Genomic DNA, 16,705 nt, shown 5'->3' with positions numbered 1-16,705 from the left:
TTTTTTTGGCTTTTGAGTGATTGTCGGTTCGAGACAATTATTTATGAAGTTAACAGCAGCACTCGGTGGTAGGCTTCGGAGTTGAGAATGGCCTACCCATGAGTTGTACTGTGGCTTCATATTTTTAAAATTAATTTGTTGTGGAAATGGAGGTGATTATTATTTGTGTTGAAGTGGGTGTGGTGGGGTTGCAGAGGATAGTTGGGTTGTTCCACCAATTAGGGATTTTAATTTTGATTTTCATTTCATTTATTCATTTTGCAGGTATGAAAAACAAAACCAAATATTGCTAAACAATTATATACATGGAAATTAAAATAAAATATACACACAGAAAATATTACATTTACAAATAATATTACCAGCAGACAATAATGCACCCTTATAGGATTACAAACAAGCAAGCTAAATTACCATGGCTGTCTAAATTATCGATGAAATGGATGACATCACTTGCATGAATAATGAGGAGTGGATGGTGATTCAATTTGCTATTAAGGTGTGAACAGTTTCATTGGTGTTGTATGAGTTTTAAACCCCAACAAAGTAAAACTTTTATGCTATTCAGGGAACATCAGCAAACGAGGCGATATTTAACATTACCTCATTCAACGGAAGAGATTTCACTTGAAAGAGAGGAGCAACTGAATAATTTGTGGCAATTGTATAAACTCTAAACAACCGTTCCTATCGGGAGCATCCTGGGGTGGAGGGTGTGGGGATATTGGGGGAGGTGGGGCAAATATAATTTGTGCCATGGCTAATAATCCCCCCTGTTTGCAGCAAAGGTCAATAAACCAATTGCACTGTGGCACGTGTACAGGTGAAAATTCTGTCACCGTACTCCCCTCCCCCTCGCAGGGTGAGGGTGGGGGGGGGAGGGAGGAGAGAGGTGCACATGACCTGTCCCTGGGTACTATTGACACTTGTGCAATTAATTTGATTATGCTCTAACAGGAATGCAAACAACACAGAAAAACACGACAAAAGGTGCTGTTAGTGGCTGGACATGGATACACTTGCTCAATTATGTATACATTTTCCTAAAACAAAAGGACAGGTGGAGTGAAGCGAAGCAAGTTTGGTTGATGGACTTAATGCAATTTAGGTACTGTATGTTATATTTGAAGTAATAAAAGTTAACATTAAAAATAAAAATGATACAGCTTTTTAATAGTATGAATTTACTATTCAAAAAGCTGAATGAATACTGGTGTGTGTGTGTGTGTGTGTGTGTGTGTGTGTGTGTGTGTTTGCCCCCATAAACGATGAATGGGGTCATCATTGGTTAGATATTTATCGGTGTGCCATCCCGATGAGGGCAAATAAGTCCAAAATCCAGATAGGTGGCTCCATTTGATGTTTAACTGATGTTGACCGTGTAATCTTTGTTTGACAGACGCCGGGTCGAGGCCTCTTGGTTGGAGGTCACGCTTTGGTGTAGGACTATGCCCAATGGAGATCGGGGGGAGTGTTCGTCACACTCCACATGTTTTATTTTATTACATATATATACCGGGCGTAGTGGCGTGCGCCTGTAATCCGGCAACTCGGAGGCTTGGGGTGGAGGATCGCTTGAGGACGGGAGCTCTGCTCTGCACTGGGCCGTGCTATGAGAGGGTGTAGGGCAGCCCGGAATCATGGTGAAACTCAATCCTTATCCCTGTATCGTAAGAGGCGACCAGGGTTGTGTCAGGAAGGGCATCCGGGGTAAAACCTATGCCAAATCAGGATGCGGATCATAACGGATGATCCACTGTGACGACCCCTAACGGGAGCAGCCGAAAGAAGAAGATATATATATATATATATATATATATATATATATATATATATATATATATATATATATATATATATATATATATATATATATATATATATATATATATATATATATATATATATATATATTTGGGAATTCGTGCCCGCCGGCGTGCAGACGGCCACGTCACTCGAATCGCGGCACGTCACCCACCGGACGGACAATTCTGTCGTGCCCTCACGGAACAACGCCGGGAGCTAGTCACGGGTGGGGGTTTAACCCCACCACGACCGTGCCAATTGCCCACCCGCGCAGGATAGGGTTGCTCGCCAAATTCGATCTACCTAAGTACATGCACGGATGGTCGACCGGGCGATCGTACCACGCCACAGGCCGACTCCGGACACAAACCGCTTAAGCGGTCCGTTCCGTGCTACAGTGATAACCGAGCGGTGTTATCGTCGGCCTTGACGGTTCCGATTAATTACTGGGATGTTGCACCCACTACGAACCCCTTTCCGTGATGCAAGATGGAGGGTCAATAGAGAAAAGACAAAGCAAAACGGGCACAGTTCAACAAGGAAGCATTTTATTCACACGCACACACAGACAAGCACGTAAGGTACATATTTACAGCAATACACAATCAAAATGCACATAAAGCAATTAAAACAAAAGAAAGGATGCAGAGCTACAACCGAATACGCTTACACACGGCAACACTTAAACAGTTCTACTCTACGAGACATGGCGCCACAAGATCCATACAAAAACCCCAAAGAAAAGAAAGAAAGAAGTCGCGACTTCCCTTTGGCTGGTGAGTCCCTCTCCCGCGACCGTCAGCATGGGCGTGCCTGGCCCCGACCTCTCTCGCGGCCGGCGAACCCTCTCCGGCACTCCCCGTCCGGACGCACAGATGCACCTCGCAACGGGTGCCGCCGCGTCTCCCGTCCGTGCCTTCGTGACAGGGCCGCTCGCCAAGGCGCGGGCACAGGACCTCTTCCTGAAGACCAACTCTCCACAAAAACCAACCGAACCACCAGCCAAGACGAAGAGGAAGAAAAAGCGCTCCTTGCGCCCGCCCGTGTCCGTCTTTTATCGCCCGGGGCTCCGCCCTTCGCCCCGCCCCTTTCTCGGCTCCACCTTCCTTCGAGAGGGTTCCCAAAAAAGGGCGTTCCCTCACGCTTTCCCTCCACCCCGCTCCGTCCGGGGGCCGAGGGAGTCAGTTTTTGGCTCGGAGCCAGAGAATTATTCCCCCAAAAAGAGGCCCCACCGTTACATGACCTCTGACCTTTGACCTGCATCGCTCTTCCTCTACTCCAAAGCGCGGGGAAGTCAGGCGGGAAAAGCCCACCGAGCATCCTTGTTGGTTTTTGTTTGTTCCTCCGCGGAGATCGTAACCGCACAGAGCCTGTTGAATGGCGAGTGGCGAAGATGTGGTAGCATAGATGGTGGAGGTGGCGTGGTTGCAGTGTGGTTGGCGCTGTGATGGGGATGGCGTGGTTGTTGAAATGTTGTTTGTTTGAAATAAAAAATAGAAAAAGAAAAACGCCTAACTCAAAGGATCGCAGCCCGAATGGATCACATAAATTCCCTCTATACAACGGCTTTGGGCTAACTACACATGTTCCTCTGGAGATATCTCACCTACGGGCCCTTTATGGTGTAATGCGAATTTCCACAGCCGTGTATATATATATATATATATATATATATATATATATATATATATATATATATATATATATATATATATATATATATATATATATATATATATAATATATATTTACATGCATACGCACCAATATCACAATATAGCTCCAAGCTGTGAGTGGTGAGCACCAGGATGGTGTCCCATACAGCCCTTGCTGCACATCCCGGGAGCGATAAGCCCCACCTGCCATGCAGGAACATTACCTCTCGCTCAACCACACATACCCAGAGCCATTAATTGAATGCGGTGAGGATAAATAATGATGTGAACCTGTGACGTCACCGTCATCATGCAGTCATGTCTGCGGCTCCCAGAAGAGAGCATCTCACAGTGCAAATTACAATCATGTTAAATGCAATAACATGTCAGAAGTTGTCACAAGTGAACGAAATTGCAGTTACCGACCAGTTTCGCCCTCATTCAAACATCATCAGGGTAACATAGCAAGTTTCCATTCCCTTGTGACTGAAACCTTTCAGTTATATTCCAATCAATGGCTCCAGGTATGTGTAGTTGAGCGAGAAATAATGATGCTGCGTGGCAGGTGGCGCTTATCGCCCCCGGGACGTTCAGCAAGGGCTGAATGGGACACGATCCTGGTGCTCACCACTCAGTTTGGAGCCATATAGTGATTGGTGTGTAACCAAAAGGTTTCAGTCACAAGTGGACGGAAACTTGCTATGTTACCCTGATGATGCTCTCATCATCAAACAATAACAGCCTCCCACACCTCCCGACACACATGCAACGTCCATTTTACCACACAACCTAGCGGAACATGCATTTAATGGGGGATCTGAGCTAATCCTATATTTAGTAGTCCAATAAGGGCCATTTCCGTTACACGACCCCCACCTTTCTCCCGAGGCTCTCCTGAGCCTCCCTCTGGGGCAGCCCACGGCAATGGCCCTGTCTAACGTACAGCACAGATCTCCAATTTACTCTAACCCACAACATGGGAAGCACTTAACTCCAAAAATCAGTGTCACAGTAAGATTAGCATGTCCCTATCCTCGTGTGTCGGGTCGCCAATCAAACAAACAAATTCACACTCGATGCACACTACTTACCATTCTAATTATGAATTTGAACAGGAGAGCATTCAATTTTACTTTTAACACCAATATTTGCATAGGAGCAGAACATTCAAAGGTTCAAAGTTCTTTCACGTGTTCGCTCCTTCATGCCCGGCCGGCTCAGCACAGGCCTTGGGTCACGCCTGTGCCTCGGGTCACGCCGGCAGTATTGTCCATTCACCCCTGAGGGTTTCCTCACTTCGTGGCCTTATTGGCCTCTCACCAGGTGAGTTCAGTCGGCCTAGTGGCCTAATCTCACAAAGAGTTCTTCGGCTCACTGAGCCCACAAAATGGCATGAATCTTCGGCCGCAACGGCCCACAAAAGCACTTTGGCCTCAATGGCCCACAAAAATGCTTCGGCCCATATGACCAACTCACAAGCAGCAGGCAACAAGCCCTGCATTGGACAGCAGGTGACACAATGGTGGCATGGTGATATCGATGGTAAGCAAATGCAGTTTGGAGGTGTTCTTGAGGACGCAAATGGGTGTGATGACCTCAGACCAGGTGAGATGGAGTGTACCCTTAACCTTCCTTGCCTGACTTGTTTTGGTTAAGTTCTCCCTTTTTTTTTTCTTCCTTCCTCTTTTTTTTTCCTTTTACAGACAGGATGGTGTGTTTCTTACTCAACTGTTATCTTTGTGGATGTGTGCTCATGACATACTGGTGACCTAGCCTGGCCCTTGTTAACAAATTCTCCCATCAATATTACTCGTACCAGGTGTCACACATGAATGGAGCAGAGGAGAGTCCATCGTACCTAACCATTTACTTTTAGCTCTCGACAATGCAACAAACGCTGCTATGGCTAGAATGAACCTAATGACCCATTTTTCCCGACCTGGCACACTGTTCCATTCTATTAAACCTGGGCAAGGCCCTTATTTGTCTTTTTCCATTTGGTGGTGCCCGGCATAACTCGCTGGCTGGGGAGTGTGACTACTACTAGGCCTCTTTGCCTGCTTCCAATCGGGGGTGGAGGACACCCAGCAACCTCGGGGTTCACCTGAGCGTGCTTCTGGCGCTCCTAAAGGCCCGGTCACACCTTGACGTTTTAGCCAACGTATGCCGATTTTTGAATTTTTTTTCGAAAACGCTGGCACACGTTGAATACGTTATGGGTAAGTTTTGATAACATTGAGAGCACGCTGAAAAACACTGCCATACGTCGTTGTACGCTGGCTTTAAACGTTGTACTTTTTGGTTGTCCTCAAATTTTCTCATGCTTGAAATTTCACGACGTATGCCGGCGTATAACTCACACGTTCCACTACGCTGGCCACAAGTTGTATGCATGGTCTGCGATCGTTGACAGACGTCAACACATGCTACTTTTAAGTTAATCATAAGTTGAGACGCGCCGAGGTAATGTTTAGCATACCCGAAACTTATTTCTAACCTATGATTAACGTGTTGTTGGCACGTTACGCGATCGTTGCCACACATCGACAGACGTTACTTTTAAGTTACTCATAGGCTGAAAGACGTCGGTATAATGGATCGTCCTTGCGTCAGCGTCAGCGTCCACGGCCACGACACTTATTTGCAGCATTCTTCAAACTTTTCTTCGGCATGACGAGGATGTTCACACTTCGATGTCGAGCTTGGCTATGATTCCAATTGTCCATCGGCAGCGTCTATTTAAAATAGTCGAGTTTGAGCGTTTTAACACGTTCAGAAGAAACGCATCAAATTTCAAAACCCCAGCGTCAAAAAACAAAGGCGAGTGACAGCAATTTAAATCGTTCATTGTAAACAATGAAAATAGCAGAGTGGTACCGTTTTTAAAAGTCGTTGAGTGTAAAAAAAATCCAATTGTTGAGCGCAAGCGTCTACTTTCAATAGTGGAGATGCAGCCATTTAAATCGTTGAGTGGCAGCCTATGAATAGCAAACCCCACGTCACCGGCAAAGATAAACTGCCGCACGATATGGATAAGTTAGGCTATCGTTGGGCATAGTTTGTGAACGCCGGCTTCACGATAATTATTCGTTGGTATATCATATCTATAAGTAATCAAAGCGCTCTATGCACATTATTAGTTCATTGTGCATTTGTCCAACCTGTTATGAATAGACCTAAATCGTAAAAACAAGCCATAGCTCATTGTTGAAAAAGCCCCATAAAAAATTAGCCGCGAAGAACTTCGAACAATGGTGAAAAGATGTCTCCTACCCGTGGACACGCGGACGCAAGGACGATCCATCATAACAAACACCCTCCCCCTCACACTGACCTACTACTGCCAACATGAACAAACTACTACTAATACTGATACTGATACTGATACTGTTACTGCTGACATGGACATCGACTCAAATAGGACTCAAAAACACTGTTGGGTTCCCCTTTTATGAGCAGCATTTTTATATACCAATTCCCAAAACCGCTGGGAACACGTCTTTATATGGCAGTTGTAAGCTAGAAACACGTTCATTTTTTTTTTTTTGTCGACCGGAAGACGTCATTGGAATACGTCTACATACGTCAATGTGTGTTGGGACTACGTAAAGAATTGGTTCAAAGCACGTCAAACATAAGTTAGAAATAAGTTTCACGTAAAAAAGACATTACCGCGACGTGTTTCGACTTATGAGTAGCTTATAAGTAGCCTTTGTGGACGTGTGTAAGCGTCCGCATATCATGTGTACAACTTGTCCCCATCGCATGCGGAACGTGTGTCATACGCTGAGTACGTCGTAAAATTTTGAACATGTTTAAAATTTCTTGACGTACTCTACTTACTACGACGTATGATAGCGTACTTTAGCGTTGTACTCACGTATACCAAACTTACTCATACCGTATTTGATGTGCCCCAACGTTTTAGACACATTTTTCTTAGGTCCGCATACGCTGGCAAGATAGCCAAGGTGTGACCGCGATGTTGACACTTCCATTTCTACGGCAGTTATGATTCGAATCGTTGTGCGTCAGCCTTTTAATAGGCTACGTCACGACATCGTCGGCGATGCATGCAACGCGCTATGCCTAAGTTAGACTATCGTTGGGCATCGTTTGTGTAGGCCGACAACAGGTTCAGCATTCGTTGGTATAAGTTATCTATAACACAACGAAACGTTCTGTGTCCGTTACCAATGCGTTATACATAAGACCAAGTCGCTATGAATACGTCCGAATCTTTAAAAAAAAACATCAAAAGTTCAACGTAAGCCAGCGTTTTACATACATTTTAATACATTGCCATCGCTGGCTAAAACGTCAAGGTGTGACCGGGCCTTAACTAAGGGGTGGCTCTCTCTTGCCCCCATACTGTGCTCTCATAGCACCCATACTGTGCTCTCATAGCACCTACACTTTGCTCTCATAGCACCCATACTGTGCTCTCATAGCACCCATACTGTGCTCTCATAGCACCTACACTGTGCTCTCCTGGCAATGACCCTACCGTGCTCTCCTAGCACCGAACCCTACGGTGCACTCCTGGCACCTCTGACAGCCTTCACCTGCCAATAACCCCCAAAGCCCTGCTGCCCTATTTCCCAACTCACCAACTTCCCATACCATGTCACACTACCAACCAGTATCCCTCTACCTTGTCCTGCACCTACCCCTCGCAGTCCGCCTGCACAATGGAACAGCAGCCAGAATCCATGTCGAATCCTCTAAGTCCCCCTAACCTACACTAACTTGGCTAGGAGACTCCTACCGACAGGGTACGTTGTTCGCACTCACTCTCCTCATCTGCACAATCACGCCATTCACCCAAACACTTTAGTCATTCATTCCACAGTGCCGCACACCCAGCCCACAACACCATCCAACACCTTTCACTTTTATGTGAAAACAAAACCACACCAGTCCCTCGGATCCCACTTGGTCATCAAATTTAACCAGTACACTTTTTCATCTAACCCCAATTAATTTGTCACTACATCCGTCGTCCGCTGGCCTCCTCCATACTGCCCTAATTGTTTATTTCCAACAATTTAAACGAAACATCAAAATCTCTTCACCAGCCCATGGAACCTCTGCATGGTTCTAACCAGGTATTTCAATCCTTCCTCAAACAAGCCACTCTTTGTCATCCACTTGTTTCAGGTGTGTTTAACGCTCTGCCTGTAATGTCTCCACCACTCCTTTTCAATAATGACCCCAAATCCACTCGTGCCACTCTTATGCCTTCTGTCATCTCTCAATTTGCAATCACTTTCAGTACAACTCTCAATCAAGATTTCTTACATCCCCATATGGCCTGCTTCTTTGGCTCATTGGAAGGGTAGTGAGGGAACGGATCCCTCATTTCCCATTACATGACCCCGCCGCCTTTCCGCCACGACTCAAAGGGGTCACGCCTCAATTGGGGCTGTGATGTACCCCCTCCTTTTCTCCAGGGTTCGCGGAAGTCAGGCAAACCCCAATCGGTGGAGTGGCCTCCCCCTCTTCTCCAGGGTTCACGGAAATCAGGTAAACTCCAATCGGTGGAATGGCCTCGCCCTCTTCTCCAGGGTTCACGGAAATCAGGCAAACCCCAATCGGTGGAATGGCGTCCCCCTCTTCTCCAGGGTTCACGGAAATCAGGTAAGCCCCAATCAGTGGAATGGCCTCCCCCTCTTCTCCAAAACTCCCTGAAGACAGATAGACCCCATTCAGCTAGCCAAACCATTCGTGTGCTCAGAAAGGTCTGAAGACCAAGTGACACACGCCAGTGCCACCTGCCACTCATCTGCGCTCTTCCCCAAAGTTCCTGTGAGGCTGATAGAGAAATTAAAATCCAATTTCTAAAGCCTGCTCCTGGATGCAGCACCTCCAACTCTGTAAGAACCCATGCGGAGTTGTCCATTATGGTTTCCGTCCCCTGGCTCAAGTTCTGTCCTGGTGGCATTTCTATTTCCCCTTGCACCTCAAACCTATTTCCAATGTCACCACTCATTCCATGCTCAGGATTCTCACACACAGCAGGCTGCACACATTCCAAGGTTATGTGTTGACATTCCACACCTTCAACCTTGCTTGTGTACTGACCAACTGCCTCGCACTCCAGGGCTACATTATCGACTGCCAGGTGAGTACCCACACACACTTTGGCCTTGGCAGCACATACCGGTGCTGTCGTCTGGACTGTGGGCTCACAGCATTCGTTCACAGGCATTCCACACACACATTCAGGGGTCAAGCATATGTGCACCCCATCGGGCAGAGTCTCTTCGTTAACATAAAATTCAATTTCTACCTTAAGCTCATCGTCCGCACCATGTATGCATGTACCCACATGCCTGCTTCGTTCCAGAGTCACCTCTGTCCAGTCGCTTCTCTCCAGCAGGTTGCTCATCATCGGTTCGCCACATTCCTCTGGGGCTGTCAGCTCCACATGCTGGACCTGCTCAAAATGTGTTTCATTCGTCAACAACCCCGTATGCTCCCTCAATGTCTCCATCACCAGGGTTTGCTCTAATTGTGGTATCATCCGACGAGTGATGTCAATCAAGTCCCGCACCACTAACATTACTCCCTGTGGTGATATCACACATCCCATATCATTGTGCTGTTCTACTTCCTGGCTCCATTTTCTTTTCCATTCGAGTCGTTCTTCCTCTCCGAGCCTTTTTAGTTGTTTGTTGTGTTTCCGGAATTTTTCCATCTCCGTGTGCTCCCACCTTGCTCTCTTCTTTAGTTGGTCAGTTTCAAATTCGTTTTCTTTTTGTTTTCTATCTGACCGTCTCTCATGTTCTTCATTCTCCAATCTCATCGTTTCCTTAAATTGGTTGAGTTCCTTTTCCTGTTTCATTTGTTGTTCTTTCACTATCTCCTCGTACTCCAACCTTGCTTTTAACTTTAGTTGTTCAATTTAAAATCCATGTTCTTTTTGTTTCTTCTCCCACTGTCTCTTGTTCTTCCTTCTCCAGTCTCGTCGTTTCCTTCAATTGGCTGATTTCCTTTTCCTGTTTCATTCGTTGTTCTTTCACTGTCTCCTCGTACTCCAACCTTGCTTTTTCCTTTAATTGTTCAATTTCAAATCCATGTTCTTTTTGTTTCCTCTCCCACTCTCTCTTGTTTTTCCTTCTCCAATCTCGTCATTTCCTTCATTTGGCTGATTTCCCTTTCCTGCTTCATTCCTTGTTCTTTTTGTTTCTTATCCCACTGTCTCGCTTGTTCTTCATTCTCCAATCTCGTAGTTTCCTTCAATTTGTTGATTTCCTTTTCCTGTTTCATTCGTTGTTCCTTCACCACTCTTTCTTGCATCTCATTCTTTAATCTTGCTTTGGCTTCTAGCTCTTCGATCTGCACAGTGTGGTTCCTTATCGTTTCATTCTGCATTCTCTTTCTTTCCTCTCAACATCCTCAGCTCATTTTGTAATTCATCTCTTTGTTTTGGTGTTTCTGTAACTCCGAAGCTTTTTTCGCATAATTCCTTCCTCATCTCGGCACCTCTTTTGCATTCTTCCTCCCTCATGTCATCCATTCTCTTACTGTATTCCTTGTTAACTTCCACTTCATGTGCCAGTACATTTCCCCTGGACTTGAATTCCTGAAGCTGTTCGGACTTTTCCAACAATTCTTCCTACCTTTTCTCCAGATTTTTCTCTCCTCTTTTTATCTCCTGTTCCAGGCTCTCCCTTATCTGATTTCCTGATCTTACCTCTTCCTTCTGTAGTTCCAATTCCCGTTTTTCCTTTTCCAGCTTTGTTTTCCATTCTTCTTCCAAGCTCTTCCTATTTACTTCCAGGAGTTACTAATTTGCTCCTCCTCTATTCTTTTGTTCAGTTTGCTCTTCTCTTGTTCCAACTTATGGGTACTCCCCTCTACTTTCCTCATTTCTTCCTGTAGTTCCTTGAACTGTCTCGACTTTTCCAACAATTCTTCCTTCCTTTGCTCCAGATATTCTCTCCTCTTTTTATCTTCTGTTCTAGGCTTTCTCTTATCTGATTGCCTGATCTTACCTCTTCCTTCAGATGTTTCAATTCCAAATCGTGTTTCCATCTGGACTCTGTCCCGTCCCACAATGCGCCGGCCAACCCGCAATCCAGCCACCGAATTCGTTCCTGTGCATCGGCCAACTGTTGTGACTCCCCATGCACGTAATCCTCCCGAACCTCGTCTGCGTGCCGCCGTGCCTCATCCAATTCAAGTTGCAATTCCTCTATATAGTCATCACCACACCTCCACTGCTCCAAGGCATCCCCCAATCGTGTATGAAGCTCGCCAATGTATGCGTTGGCGTCCTCATTCATCTGCCACGGCGTATACCCTGTCCACGTGGCCTGAACCGGTGGGCAGGTGCGTTTCCTCCGTGTCGTGCAGCTCGTTGCGCTATTATTAGCCCACTCCCGCTTGTGTCGCGCCGGGATGGAGCCGCGCCGCCATTTTGCGACTCCATTTTCTTTACAATTTCCAAGTTCCTCACCCGATCCGCTCAAGCATAAAATCAAATCAAAATTGGACCGTTGTTTTTTTTTTTTTTTTTGCTTCTTGTAACCATTGTCTGGGGTGCGAAATGCACCACTGGTCCAAATATCCCACTTCTGACACCAATTGTTGCGGATCCGGGGTGGCGGGATTCTCGTCCGACTCTTGGCGCCACCCTCACCACCGCCGTCTCCGGGGTTTATAACGCCGGCCGGCTCAGCACAGGCCTCGGGTCACGAGTCTTCAATCGCGATACCAACGTAATCCTTGTACCTTACCATTTGGGGAAATAGAACCCCGGTTACAGACTGGTTGTGTCAGATGCCATGCGTTTTCTGCCAGTCTGTAACCATTTTGGTTTTATATGCCAATCGAACGGATCGTTCTTCGACGCGACACGATTAACTCAAAGCGGCAACTTCATCCGAATCAACCAGATTTATTGGGGAACATCGGGGAACACGACACAAGCAAACCATTCACGACAATGTTTTTATTAACAATCTTTAACCCGTTCTTAACTCGGGAACTACAGACTACAGACTACAGGTTTTGAGGGGGTCCCTTCCGAGATATGCCTTATACAACACGTGCAGACAAGACAGACAGACAGACAGCATGCATGCAGACAGAGTACTTCGTGAAGTTTCATGGACGAGAGGACAGTGTCAGAAGCACGAATGTCGCTCGCAACAGGCGGATGTCCACGGATTAGAGCCCCAGCTCGAACGCGCCATGTGGCAAAATGGCGGCACCGTACTCTTGCCCCCTTCGCACCACACGCAGTCTCCGCACGCTCTGACTCCACGTAAGATCGACGATGGGCCTCAGCTGTGCAGCCGACAAGGCCCAAATCGAGGTGCCGGTCTCCGGCAAGCGGATCGGCAAACGTGTTGAGCCGTTGGTGTGAGCAGGGACCGTCAGAGGCTCCGTTGTCTCCTCTCCTGCCTTCCCGCCTCGAAGCCCGACTTCCCAACTCCGTCCTCTCAGTTTCTCTCTCTGTCGAATCACCTTTTCTTTCCTTTTCCACGCTCGCCTCTCAAAGCCGGCTACCGTCTCTCACGGCAGAATCACCTCCTCATAAGAGTCGATCGCTGATTCGACGTTCAGGCCGCCTCTCCCACTGCCCCAAAAAGGCAGACTCGACATGCAGGCACAGCCTCTCTTACTGCCAAAAATGCAGACTCGACGTGCAGGCAGCCTCTCTTAGGCCTAGGTCACATTTGCTCTACGGCGAGGATACGGCGGCCGTGCGCCCTCTGAATTGACAGAAACGTGCGGCTGCCACAGAGAAACTGAGGTGGCCTCATGGAAGGCCCTACGCCGTTTGGCTATATTTTACAGGCTGTAGGGGCGCCGTGGAATTATAGCGCGGAGTTATAACTTTTTTTTTCATTTCTACGTTCGCCGTAGCAATTCGACAAGCCAAGCTATGACGTAGATGTGTTCCACGTCAACCGTACGTAGGGCGTACGGTGGGCTTGCGTTATTCGTGCGGCTGCCGTAAGCTCTTCTCAATGAAAAATGAATTTTCCCAACCCCCAAAAAAATTACGGCGGCCGCACTATTTCCACAGTCGCCGTACGGTGGCCTTGCGGTCTGTGTGACAACCTGCGGGCAACGCAGGGTCGACGCACGGTTCCCCTACGCCCGCCGTGCACCTACGTACGGCCTCCGTGGCAGTCTGCATCGACCGTGCGTCCACTGTGCGCTACCGCTAGAGATCGGAGTATAGGTGTTTGCCCATACAGTGGTGCCCCCAGAATCCCAATTTAATTCGTTCCAGGATGCTGTTCGGATTGCAAAAAGTTCAGATTCCAAAAATATTTTCCCAATAAGAAATAATGGAGTGAATTAATCCGTTTGTGGACCCAAAGAAAACCCACTTTCAAGACACTTTAAACTGAAATTCCCCATGTTTAAGGTAAAATAAGATGAGTAAATGACGTTTGGGCTGATGTAATCATGGATATTCCAAATTGCAACTGGTTTTGCTGTGAAATTCAATCCTTGCCCGACAGTCCGTCACAGCACATGATCGGATTGCTTTTTTTGTTATTAATTAAAACACAAGATTATTAAAAAAAACAAGCATCACAAATGAAGGTGAAAACACGAGGTAAGGCCAAAGTCACATTTGGCTCGGCGGCCGGAGGGGCTACAAAATGTACGGGCACTAGCAATTATAAAGCGGCCACAGTATTTCCACGGTCACACAATGTAGCAGTCACATATGTTTTTATTTTCGGGTAGACGCATGGGGTATTTATAAATTGTGGAGACCGAAAACATGGGGGTGCCGTACGGTCTTTGATTTGATGTCGCACGGTGACCTTCGGGCGTTCCTGCGGCGGCCATAGTATTTTCAAGGCAGACGCAAGGTGACCGCAGGGGGGCCCGAAGCCGAACGTGCGGCCAGACGGACGTTAACGAATCGGTTAATTATTTTTTTATTTTTTTTTACCAGTTCTTTTGTTTCGGCTTGTCGAATTTCTACGGCGAACGTAGAAATGAAAAAAAGTTATAACTCCGCGTTATAATTCCACGGCGACCTTACAACCTGTAAAATATAGCCATACGGCGTAGGGCCACCCTGAGGCCACCTTAGTTTCTCTGCGGCCGCCGCACGTTTCTGTCAATTCAGAGGGCGTACGGCCGCCGTATCCTCGCCGTAGAACAAATGTGACTGAGGCCTAAAGTATCAATCGACACACGAGAGATGCTTTCACGAGTCCTTCCGCCGACGAACTGAATGAACAAAGCGCGAAGATGCGGCTCGAACAGGTGGGGGAGACACGTGAACAAACATGAACGCCACGTTGTGTTCGGTTTTTAAAAATGTATTAGGTTTTTAGGGAAAAATTTTCTCAAAAAAATTGTTCGGATTCCAATTTGTTCAAACAATGGGCCATTCGGATTCTGGGGGCACCACGGTATATTATAGTTATAGTATATTCAGTTATATATACTGGTATATTTTTATTTCAGTAAAAAAAAGAACTGGTGTATATAACCACTCGTTACCGTCCGTCTGGCCGCACGTTCGCCTAAGGGCCCCCCTGCGGGCACCTTGCGTCTGCCTTGAAAATTCTATGGCCGCCGCAGCGACGCCCTAAGGTCACCGTGCGACATCAAATCAAAGACCGTACAGCACCCCCACATTTTCGGTCTCCACGATTTCTAAATATGCCGTGCGGCTGCCCGAAAAATAAAAACATATGTGACTGCTACATTGTGTGGCCGTGGAAATACTGCGGCCGCCGTATAATTGCTAGTGGCTGCAGATTTTGGAGACACCACGGCCGCCGTGGCAAATGTGACCTAGGCCTTACTGCCAAAAATGCAGACTTGACGTGCAGGCATGTTCAGCGTCTCTCCCGGCAGATCCAGCACTGTGCCTCCTTCATTCGCTCGCTTCGAAAACACGAGCGCGCCTCGAAAACCCGACTGTTTCCACACAATAAACCTTTTCACGAAGCCTTCGTTCACTCGCTTCAAAGCCACCCTGAGCACGCCTCGAAAACCCGACTGTTTTCCACAAACTCAACCTTTTTACGAAGCCTTCGTTTCTCTCTCGTTCGCTCCTTCGACACACGAGCACCCTCTCAACCGAATGCAGTTTTGTACTTTGCCCAAACTGAACCTTTTCACGAGGTCTTCGTTCGCTCGCGCCGAGCCACTGGCTCCTCCCCCTTTACGAAGCCAACAAATCCCTCCCCCCCCCAACCCCACGCCCTCTCCCTGGCCACACCCTCCCAGCCGACCAGGCGGGGCCCACCGTCCGGAGAGGGGAGGAAGAAGAGGGAGCTGCCGATCCACCACTACCGCACAAAAAACAACAGCCTCCCACACCTCCCGACACACATGCAACGTCCATTTTACCACACAACCTAGCTAAACATGCATTTAATGGGGGATCTGAGCTAATCCTATATTTAGTAGTGCAATAAGGGCCATTTCCGTAACAGTATGTGAGCATAATTATCTCAAACAACGGTCATGACCGGCCTTTTTATAGCAGTGGTTTTGATTTCCCAGAACACTTGCAAGCATTTCATTGTGCAGTATGACAGCAAAGCTACAACTTCCGATGTCAGGATCAGTTTTTGAGGAATGTAAATGTGGCGTAGCTCAAATGAGATTTATATTGGGGGATTGTTGCGATCCTTTGGTTTGTGGTATAAAACCTGGAGGCCGTTTGGACTGGTATATTATTAAAAGAGTAAATAGTTAAATTGTATGAGCTGTTCAGTAATAGTATAGTTTATCAAGGTTTTGTATGTATAAAAGTCAAGTGGTAGTCGATGGAAAGCAATGGTCGGATAAAATGGTGTTTGAGGTGGTGATGAAAGGAGCAAAGTGTGTGGCCAAGGTTGTTGTGAAATTGCAGCAAAGGTATGGGTAAGATGAAGGTTTGTGATCAAAAGCATAGATTGGTAAGGGCTATGATTTATGGCACAGAGTCAGTGGCCTAATGATTTGAGTGTCCGCTCTGAGGGCCCTGTCACACCTTGACGTTTTAACCAGCAATGGCAACGTATAAAAATGTATGTAAAACGTTGGCGTACGCTGAAATTTTGATGTTTTTTTTTTTAAGTTTTGGGCGTATTCATAACGTGTGGGGAGAGTATGCATAACATATTAGTAACGGGCACAGAACGTTTCGTTGTGTTATTGATAACTTTTACCAACGAATGCTTAGCCTGTTGTCGGCGTTCACAACCTATGCCCAACGATAGTTTAACTTACGCATAGCGCGCTAAACTTATCGCCGGTGA

At 46.8% G+C, this 16,705-nt stretch overlaps 1 protein-coding gene and 1 pseudogene across 4 annotated transcripts in view; one reads left to right on the top strand and one right to left on the bottom strand.

The window, feature by feature from the left end:
- LIPE (lipase E, hormone sensitive type) overlaps positions 1-16,705 on the top strand; it is a 172,296-nt gene that overhangs the window by 34,898 nt on the left and 120,693 nt on the right. The gene's annotated exons all lie outside the window — the stretch shown is intronic.
- LOC147014189 (uncharacterized) lies at positions 3,576-12,136 on the bottom strand (annotated as a pseudogene).

This window comes from Eptatretus burgeri, chromosome 13, assembly GCF_056783735.1.
Source record: "Eptatretus burgeri isolate ZD-2024b chromosome 13, Ebu_testis_v1, whole genome shotgun sequence".
Lineage (NCBI taxonomy): Eukaryota > Metazoa > Chordata > Myxini > Myxiniformes > Myxinidae > Eptatretus > Eptatretus burgeri.
The sequence above is the reverse complement of the archived record's forward strand: the minus strand, read 5'-3'. Positions and strand labels throughout refer to the sequence as shown.